Genomic DNA, 10,706 nt, shown 5'->3' on the forward strand with positions numbered 1-10,706 from the left:
AAATATTAGATATCAAATATTTGGTATTATCTGTTCTTTAAATTCTCCTCATCCTATCAGTCAGGGTACAATCAAGAGACAGAAAACATACCTTTTATTTAAACAGAAATAATACAAGAATTGTCAACTGATATAAAGTGACTTAAAAGATAACTCAGAAGACATGAAAATAATACTAGAGTACAAGGGAGATAGGAGTGCAGGAAGCCTCTATCCCTAGGGCCAGGAAACAAGGAAAAAGTGCTTGGAATTATTGCAACATAGAAGCTTAGGCAAGCACCACAGAGTGAAAGCTCAGGCTTCTGAGGAGGAGGAGCTGTTTATCTTGTGCTGCTGTCTCTGGGCTCAGAGAGCTGGGACCTCCCCTCTGAGGAGGCGGCATTGGCCAACTAGTACTGCAGGGGAGTGAGGCTGGGTCTACAAGTATTATAAAGTGTGCAGTCTTGGTTTAACTGTTGTTATAGTTGGGAACTGTTTCACTGTTGAACTGAAGAAGTATAGCGAGGCTGTCGCTCACAGAAACAAGACTCAGCTGAGAGGGGAGCAGAGTGCCTGCAGGAAACACACACGATGTGCTAAGCCTCTTTCCTTCCTTTAGCTGTGTAGACACCCCTTCCTGTCTCCTACTGACAGTGTCTAATAGGGAGCCAGATGCCCAAGCGGAAAAGTGGTTTTCACATCCCATTCTCATCATCAGAAAAAATAGTACAGAAAAATAGATGTGATGCTGAGAAACCATCACTAAAAGGTGGCAAATATTCTTTCCTGTTTTATTTTGGAAATAACTCTCTGTCGGTAATTGAAAAAAAACCAAGTGATTCTGACACTTATTTTCTTCCTCACCCAGAGACTAACGATAATAAAATTTTGCTAAATGCTATACTTTAATCTAATATTCTCCTTGTAGTAGAAACAGTGCTATTATTGGAAATAATAAATTTTGGCCTTAGAATAAGAAAACCTAGGTCCTAATCCTCCACTTACTGCTTATATGATCATTGGAAAATTATATAACATATCTGAGATTTAGTTACCTCCTGGGAATGTTATTGAATTACAAAAATAAAATATGAAATAATTATTTCTGTTTGGTTCTGCGACAGCCATGACAATTCACCTTGTAAGATCATCAACTACAGTGGCTGTACTCTGAAATCCATCATGGCATTTACATTGAGGCCACACTTCCCCTGAACTGCTAAAGATTGCATATGACCGGCACACTAAAGCAGGCTTGTTCCTGGGAGAGAGGAGACCTTCTGATAGCCTACTTGGTCCCAAGGACTCCCCGACATCCTGACTGAATTTTCCTTAGACTGTACAGCAGTTGAGGACACTTCTACCAATCTTTCTTTTCTCTCTATTTCACCTGAGGTGGAGACTTCATGGTGGTCTGATGTCACACCTTTTGACATATCTTATAATTTTTTGGCAAAATGTGGACATTTGCATCAGGTAATAGGAACTGAGGTAAATAAGCTTTTGGTTTTGAGAATGGATGTTACTCTGTCTATAAGTTATGCTGTGTTTAGTGAGTCTACAGCTGCAGCTGTCAGAGGCTCTAAATTCTACTTGTGTCCTTTTTTGTCAACCCTCTTTATTTTGGGCTTCCCTAAGTGCTCCTTCACAGATAGAGTCTGTGTGTCTTGCAGCTCTTCTAGCTATAATCCCCTTACTATACGAAAGTACAATAAGTGTATTGATAAGATGTAGGGAAGGGGGTTCATTTTATAATCTGTCTTTGTATGGCCTGTGTCTCAGATGTCTTCACAAATGTTTTTCTCCTTCTGCTTCCTGCTCCCTTGCCTGGCTGTAACATTTTACAACATTTCAACCTATCACCTGAATTAATGATCCATTGACTCTATTTTGATATCTTATTTCTTTTTTCTTTCTTTCTTTTTTTTCCTTACAACTGAGACAAAAAGACTGGAGGGGACTGGAGGGGAAGAAACTTTCTCCCTCTAGGTAAGATAAAACTCTGTCAAAATCCTTTCCCCTAGAGAATAGACTTGTGCTGTGGAATAGGCTCTGAGTTTATTTCATAAGAATTACCCTTCTCATTTCCCACAAAGGGCTCTCTCGTGTATTTTTCTGAAGATAAAGCCCAGGCCAATATGGACCACTTCCCACTTACCCTTACCCAACCCAGGAGATTATTACTCTAACCTGGCATTCAGCAATTCACCAAAAATTACCATTTAAGTATTCCTGCTAGTTTAAGCTTCAGCTGCTTCTTTCTGAGAAAGCAGATCTCAGATGTTCCTTTGGATAGGTCTTTCTCTCTCTCTGGCTGTCTCTCGGTTTCAGGGTAATAGTTCTCTGATGAGTCCAAGAAAAGGTCACTGATTTTTAGTTTGTCCAGATTTTTCTTGTAATAAGAATAGGAGTTATGACTTCCATGAGATTTCCATGTCAGAGTTGAAACCAGAGGTCATAGTCACATCTCTGGTTCAAAAAAACCAACAAATATGGATGCAACATAAAACATTGCTGGGACAGCATGATGATGAACTAAGACCCTATATCCTCCTTCAACTTCACAAAAAATTTGAGACACCCAGGGTAGTGCCTGTGGCTCAAGAAGTAGGGTACTGGCCCTATATACTGGGGGTGGCAGGTTCAAACCTGACCCTAGCCAAAAACTGCAAAAAAAATAAAAAATAAAATAAATTTTTTTTTTTTTGAGACACCCACAACTCTTAAATAGCTTTGACTGTCCTCTATCTTCAGGTCCAAATTGTTTTCTTCCTAACTCCCTGATTCATGACCTTGGAGAAAAGAACATCAAAACTCACATGAAGACAACTCTGTAGGGTAAAGAGATCTGCTTCGTAAATGAAACAATATGCTCCTGAATGATCGGGGACCAATGATGGATTAAGAAGGAAATTTTAAAAATTCTAGACACAAACGAAAATGAATACACAATATCTATAGGATATGGAAAAGCAATGATAAGAGGAAAGTTTATTGCAAAAATTACCTACATTAAAAATGCAGAAAAGCTTCCATTAAAAAACCTAATGATGCATCTCAAAGAAATAGAAAAACAAGAGCAAACAGAACCCAAAATTACTAGAGAAAAATATATAATACATATTATAGCAGAAATAAATGATATTGAAACAAAAAGACATAAAAGATCAACAAAACAAAAGATTGGGTTTTTTTGGAAAAGATAAAAAAAATTGACACATCTTTAAACAGACTAAGCAAAAAAGAGAGATAACTCAAATAAATAGAATCAAAGATGAAAAAAGAGACATTACACTTGATATAGCAAAAAGCCAAAGGATTATAAAATGAACATTAGAGACGATGATAGGCAACTATATTCCAAGAAATTGTAAAATCTATAGGAAATGGATAATTTCCTAGACACATACAACCTACCAAGATTGAACCAGGAAGAAATCCAAAACCTGAATAAACTACTAATAAGTAACGAGATAGAAGCAGTAATACAAAGTTTCCTATCAAAGAAAATCCTTGAAGGCATCACTGCTGAATTTTACCAAACATTGAAAGAAGAAATAATATCAATTTTACTTATATCATTGCAAAAAATTGAGACTTATATCACCTTTATACCAAAACCAGACAAACACAAAAAAGAAAGAAAACTATAGACCAATATCTCTGATGAACATTTATGCCAAAGTCCTCAACTGTGGAGAGCGGCTGTTCCCCTTCTCTGCACAGGCTCGCGAAACTCAACAAAATACTAGCAAACCAAATTCAACAACACATTCAAAATATTATTCATCATGATCAATTCAGATTTATCCCAGTGATGCAAAGGTGTTTCTACATATGCACTTCAATCATTGTGATACATCATATCAACAGCACAAAAGACAAAATCCGTATGATCATTTCACTTGATGCTAAAAAAGCATTTGATAACATCCAATATTTCTTTTCTTTTCTTTCTTTCTTTTTTTTTTTTTTTACTGTTTGTAACCCCCTCAGTTTCCTTTATTGTGCGCTATAGAATTTTTCCTCTTTCTTATCCCTATGCATCATTTATATGGTTCTTGTTTTGGTACAATTCCCCATAATATTCAAGAGTGTGCTGTTTTGTGAGCAGACTGAACATTTTTTTTTCTTCTTCACATCCAGTGCGGAGTTGTAATTGGAGACAGATTTCCACCCACAAAAGCTCCAGATGTTAAAACATTTCCCAACATCAACTTAATACAGTGACGGCAACACCACCCTCCCGCCCCTCCCAGTAGGGTTGGGATTGTACTGTATTCCCTACTGGTTTACCCCCCCGCCGCTGTAAAGGGTAACATTTTCCCTGGGTGAAAAGGCTCCCTCATAGTCTCCAAGACCAAAGGGCCCTAATTTTGGGAGTGCAGCTTAAGTGTATTAGATTAAACACCATAAAAAGCTGCAAGACGCTCTTTTAAGGGAAGAGGAAACTGGTCAGAGAAACGCCTCCAATTTTCATCCCCAACTTGATTTTTAAATCCATGAAGGATCTTACAGAACATGTCTCTGAGATCATCTTTTGGGTTAATCCATGATGCAACAGCATCACAAAAAAATAAAATCTTGAATTACGCCACTGGGATTCACACTGATCATGGTACAAATCCCACGGAATGCGGAATCTTTTTCCTCATTGTCTCTTATGTTTCTCAGAGAGGTGCACCAGGGTCTTATAAACTGCTGTAGCATGGGAGCCACCTCTTGAGGACAAATGTAACCAAGACGACCAATTGTTATTGCTGTATTCTCTAACAACGTCTTTGGTGTGTTGGGTCTGTTAATGATTTCTACCAGCTGGTGCAACACCATAGGAATATAAGGATGCATCTCTATACCCATTTGAATAGAGATTTCTCCAATTGCCCATGTGGCATTGTTGCATACTGAAATGAACTCTGGATTTAGGTTTGTTCCCAAGATTGGCATGAAATCAGCTATACAAGGCTTAATGTGCTGAAAGCAAGATTTTGTCAGGTCACCTAATAGTGCAAAAGAACTCTGTCAAACTTCTGGCATTTTATCCTGCATGCACTGATACATTAACGTTAGGATGTTACTTGGGGCCACCAGTTGTTCAATGTTACCTCCAAGTCCTTCAGCCAGGCCACTCAATAAATCAAGAGCCACCATCATAAAATCTTTATCTGGAGCCTCATATTGATCAGGCTGAGCATTGTTCAGCATGGCTTGTGCAAGTGTCTTCTGTACTAGATTTACACAACACTGATACATAGGTTCACAGTATGGAAGGAAGCCAGACTACAGGGCTGTGGCAACCGAAGATAGGCACTCAAGTAAATGGAAGAGATCTTTATCTTCATCCTTTAACATGTTCCATTTCTGGATCAGTGGAGGTATTAGCATCTGAATATATTCTGGTTTGTTTAAATGATGTCCTACTGAATCTGCTAATGTGCCTATGGCATCGTAAAGAATAAGCAAGTTCTTATCCTGGTATTTACTAAATGCGAAGACCAGGGTATCAAGTATATAAGCAAGGTAAGGAACAAGTTCTGTACAAGCCTCCACTTCTAGGGTAGCAAAGGCACTGCAGGCAGCTTCTTGTACTCTTTTGTTGCTATCCAGGATGTGCTTGAGCAGTTCAGTCATTAATGGCTTCAGGTACACGTCCGGGGGCTGGCTGACTACCCAGTGTGCACAGCGGCCAAGAGTCCAGCACGTTATGGAACGCACAAGAGCCTTTTTATCAGAGAGGCACTGAATAAGGTGAGGAATGAGCTCAGGCAAGTATGGAATCATGCCTTGCATGCAACCTTCAGCAATTGCTCCTAAAACCAAGATGCCTGATTCTTTAACAACCCACTTGTGATGAAAAAGTAATACTTTCAAAAGGGGCAAAATATGTGGAAGTAGCTCATCACGATACACATTTGCAAGAACATCTAGGGCAGTAGCAGAACACTGTCTTAAATTCCAGTCAGAAATTGTATTGTCATCATCAATTTCATCATCATCAACTTCTTCCTCTTCAATTCCATCTTCATCGTACTGCTGAGCCACTGTTCTTGATCAGTGAAAACATGACCTTATACCCTGTTCACTATCAGGAATTGTTTTATCTTCTTCAACATCACCCTTAAGCAGGATGATATCTATATCTGAGTATTTCATGCCATTCACTAACATAGGAATTAACTTAGGAAGATGCCTTACGAGTACATCTTTGCATATTGGCTGTTCAGCTAAAGTTAACCAAAATTCACAGGCTTCTAAATCCACATTTTCATCTTGATCTTGAGTCCTCTGTAGCATGTACTCAACTATATTATGCATGTGAGGAAGCAGGCAATTCATCCTGACTTCAAGTAGCATCACAAGGACCCAGCACACATTTTTCTGTACCTCTGGTTCTTCATCACCAGCCAGTGCAAAGAGATTCTCAATAAAAGAATCAATGTGCAACATCAGAGCTTGAGTCCTGCTGATGACAAACTGATTGACACATGCAACAGCATGAGACCTTATTTTTGGACTACTGTGCTTGAAGAACTGCAAACATTTGGGAATCATAATGTTGAGAGGACGATCTAAAACATCACTACCTAAAATTTCACATATTTTTTGAAGAGCACCAACTGCTCCCTCACAGGTGTTGTAATCTTTGGAATCCAACAGACTACAGAGTTTCGATAAGAGGTCAGGCCAATTCTGCAATTCTCCCTCGGAGGCTATGGTTGTAATCAAAACACCAACTGTAGCTCTAATTAGAGGAGAGGAGTAACCAATATTATTTAAACACTCACTTTTAAAAAAAATCTGTTACACCATTTGGAAAGTTCTGAAAATGTCCTTTTACATTATTCTTCAAGATGAGACCACTCAGTGATCTTGTAGGTTCATCTTCAGATTTTAACTTTGTAAGAACAAAAATCAAGTGGTTGTTAAAATATGGATGTTGATTGAGTTGTTCCAGTTTCTAGAATTGTTGCACAGTTCTCTGGATGGTGGTGTCTGGGGACTGGGACTCCTTCAACAGCTGCAGGATGTGCTGAAGTCCTTGCTCCTCAGGTTTCCACTCATACTCCATCTTGGTTTGCCGATCCCACACCATCCCAGAGGCCTCAGGCACTCAGGCCTTCTGCTGAAGCGGCGTTTCCTCCTGTGGGGGGCCTGAAATGGCTGTGGAACAAAGAGAATCTCAACATTCAATATTTCTTGATGATGAAAGCTTTCAAAAAACTGGGTATAGAAAGAACTTACCTCAACACCATAAATGCCATATGAGACAGACTCACAGCTGGTGTGGTACAGAATGGGGAAAACTGAGATCTTTTCCTCTAAGATCTGAAACAAGACAAGGATGCCCACTTTGACCATTGTTATCAAGATGGTACTGGAAGTTCTCACTAGAGCAATTGTACAAGAGAAAGAAATACAGGTGTTTAAACTGGAAAGGAAGAAGCCTAATTATCCTTGTTTGTAGATGATATTATCTTATACCTAGAGAAAGATAAGGATGCCATAAAAAATTATTAGAATTGATAAACATATTCAGTAAAATTATAGGATATATGTATAATCAACATAGAAAAATCAATAGCATTTCCATATGCCAACAGTAAGCAATCTGAGAAAGTAATTCCATTTGTAATAACTCTAAATAAAACAAAATACCAACAGCAAACAATCTGAGAAAGTAATTCCATTTGTAATAACTCTAAATAAAAGAAAATAAGGAATAAACTTGACCGAAGTAGTGAAATATCTCAGCAATGAAACTGGAAAACATTGCTGAGAAAATGAAGGGAACACAAAATAATGGACAGGTATTTCCTGAGCATAGATCGGAAGAATCAGTATTTTTAAAATGTCTATACTACTATCCATAGATTACTTTGTAATCCATAAAAATAATCTAAAATGTATATGGAACCATAAAAGGCTCAGACTATCCAAAGCCTGCCTTCCTTCCTTCTTTCTTTCTTTCCTTCCTTCCTTTCTTCCTAAAGAAATGTGGTACAGGCGGTGCCTGTGGCTCAAAGGAGTAGGATGCCAGCCCAATATGCCAGAGGTGGTGGGTTCAAACCCAGCCCTGGGCCAAAAACTGCAAAAAAAAAGAAAGAAAGAAAGAAGGAAATGTGGCACATACACACAATGGAATATTAGCCACATAAGAATGAAATCTCACCACGTGCAACAACATGGATGGAATTAGGAGAACACTGTGTTAAATGAAATAAGCCAAGCATAGAAAGACAAATCTTGCATATGGGTGAATTAAATATTAAAAATGATTGATCTCATGGTGACAGAGAGTACAATGGTGGTTATCAAAGGGTGGGAAGGGCGATGGGGAGCAAGAGATAGAGAGGGCTTGGTTAACGGGTACAAAAATATAGTTAGATAGAACTGACAATATTTGATAGCACAACAAAGTGACCATAATCAAGAGTAAGTGAAATTATTCTTTCAGATAACTAGAAGACTGGAACTGGAATGTTCCTAACATAAAGAAATGTTACATGCCTGAGGTGGATACCCCAATTATTCTAATCTGATCAATTTATATTGTATGCCTATTTAAACATGATATATGTGTATGCATATATTATATGTAAACACTATATTATATATACATACACACAACTATAAATATATACAACTATTATGCACCCATGAAAAGTTAAAAAAAATGACACAGATGGATAAATCGATAGCTACTACTGTGAAGGTACATTTTATATGAACAAAAATTGAGAACAGAAGCTAAAAATAAGAGGCAGGCAAGTGGTCAGGCTCTGTAATATTGGAACAATTTAAATAGGCAATGACAAAGGGAAGAAATTTGCCCAAAAGATAAAAAGTAATGTTCAAAGGTTTGGTGGTGGTGGTAGTGCACCCGGGTTATAAAAGTATTCATGAGTCTAGCTGAGCAAGAAGAGAAAATGCAGACAAATATATGATAAAATCAGAAAGAAGCAAGAAGCAGCAGAGTCTATAGTCACTTACTGTAAAGGTGCAAGTCAGGGTTTTATATGGACAGGGCCATGTAACAACGTGGAGCTTAAAACGAATGTATCTCACAGTGCTTGGGATCCTGCAGCCATCAGGTGGTGACACTAGGAACTCTAGAACATGTTTCAAGAGCAAGTCGTATGTGCCTCTTCAGTGAATATTTCCCCACATTTTTAAAATATCTTTTCAAATTTTGTTATTCCTGCTTTTTTCATGTTTCCTGTTAAACTTAAGAAATGTATTTACAATTTGCTTACAAGGAAGGCGCTACAAAACCCTAAATTGGTTATAATTTTCCTGACCATACAACTTGGAGATTGTGAAATAAATAGGCTTATTTATTTTTTTCCACTTCATCAGTTAACATCTGCCACAAAAACTTTTCTCCAGTGGAAACTTTAATTTTTGTTGGGGTATGGGGCTGCAAAATAGAGACATGATGAAAGGAGCAAAGCCTTCAGAGAGATGAATGAACCACTCCCTGCGGACCCTCCTCAGATGAAACCTTGCCTGCCTTCATTAGCTATTCCAGCCTTTCACAGGGCAGTGGCTCTGGGCAGTGAGATTACCTACTGAATGGTGTGATGACCTGCTCGGCTCAGCAGATAGAAGGTGAGAGGCTTGTGGTGTGCTTACACCTGCAACTTGGAGATAAAGATAGGCCAAGGCTGGGTTTCAGACAGATGATTAATTGAAAAATACCAGATATAGCTACTTACCCGGTGTTTGGTACAAGTCTTCTGTTTGTCCAGGAAAATAAAAATTCTTAGAAAATAAAATCTGTGACATAGTTCATATTAATAATATTAACATAGGATTATTCAATTTATAGCTTCCCAATATGACAAACAGAAGCTCCAACATGAAATTCAAATATTCCTTCTTTACAAATTAGAAAAAAAAAGACAGTGTTAATTTGAGTGTAGATCGCCTTCCCTCTTCAATTCTTTCCTTCCTTCTTGGATGTACTATAGGCGATTCTTCTTCTACTACTACTACTATGGTTTAAATCCAATATACCAAGACCCCCTTTTCATGAACATTTAGTATCTCAGATGGGAAAGAATGGGATTCTAAACGTATACATTGTGCAATGTACAATGCTAGGTGCTGGGAGAGTCCCCAAATTCTATTTGTAAAGCACAATGACTAAATAACAAGGACTTTAAAGATACTTACGATAATAAAATCTGGAATAGTTTCAACAATTGTTTCAAAATTATTAGGTTCCCCTCCCCTTCACTTTCGTACAGAAGTATATTTTCCTGCTCCTTGCCTTTGGGATCAGCCCTATAAATTGCTCTGGCTAAGGAACTATTGGCAGTCCTGATGGAAGCAGGGACTTGAAATGTTTATTATTTGGCTGCGACGTCTTCTTTTGTCTTTTCCAATTACTATCTAAAGAGCATACCTTGGCTGGCCAACTTGCTCAAGGAAGATGAGTGACAAAGGAGCAAAGTGACCTGCCTGAGTTGCAGACCTGCAGCTTGAAGCCCAGCTGCCCAGAGGCCTCAGTCGAGTCCTGGCAACTACTGGGCCACTTCACAAATAAGTTAGAGAACCCAGCTGAGATTAACAGAGGTCTTTTAGATAATCCACAGATGCATGAGAAATAAGAGCCTCTTACGGCATGCCGTATTTTATTGTTTGATAAGCAGAAATAGCAGACTTAGATAAAAGCTAACATTTTTATTAATATCTTATTGCACATATGTATTAGATATTATTCA

At 38.1% G+C, this 10,706-nt stretch overlaps 1 pseudogene across 1 annotated transcript; it reads right to left on the minus strand.

Moving 5' to 3' along the window:
- Positions 1 to 4,114: 4,114 nt before the first annotated feature.
- LOC128594824 (transportin-1-like) lies at positions 4,115 to 7,072 on the minus strand (annotated as a pseudogene). The gene has a single exon (XR_008382626.1). The product of XR_008382626.1 is annotated as a transportin-1-like (transcript).
- Positions 7,073 to 10,706: the final 3,634 nt, after the last annotated feature.

Source organism: Nycticebus coucang, chromosome 9 (genome assembly GCF_027406575.1).
Source record: "Nycticebus coucang isolate mNycCou1 chromosome 9, mNycCou1.pri, whole genome shotgun sequence".
Classification (NCBI taxonomy): domain Eukaryota; kingdom Metazoa; phylum Chordata; class Mammalia; order Primates; family Lorisidae; genus Nycticebus; species Nycticebus coucang.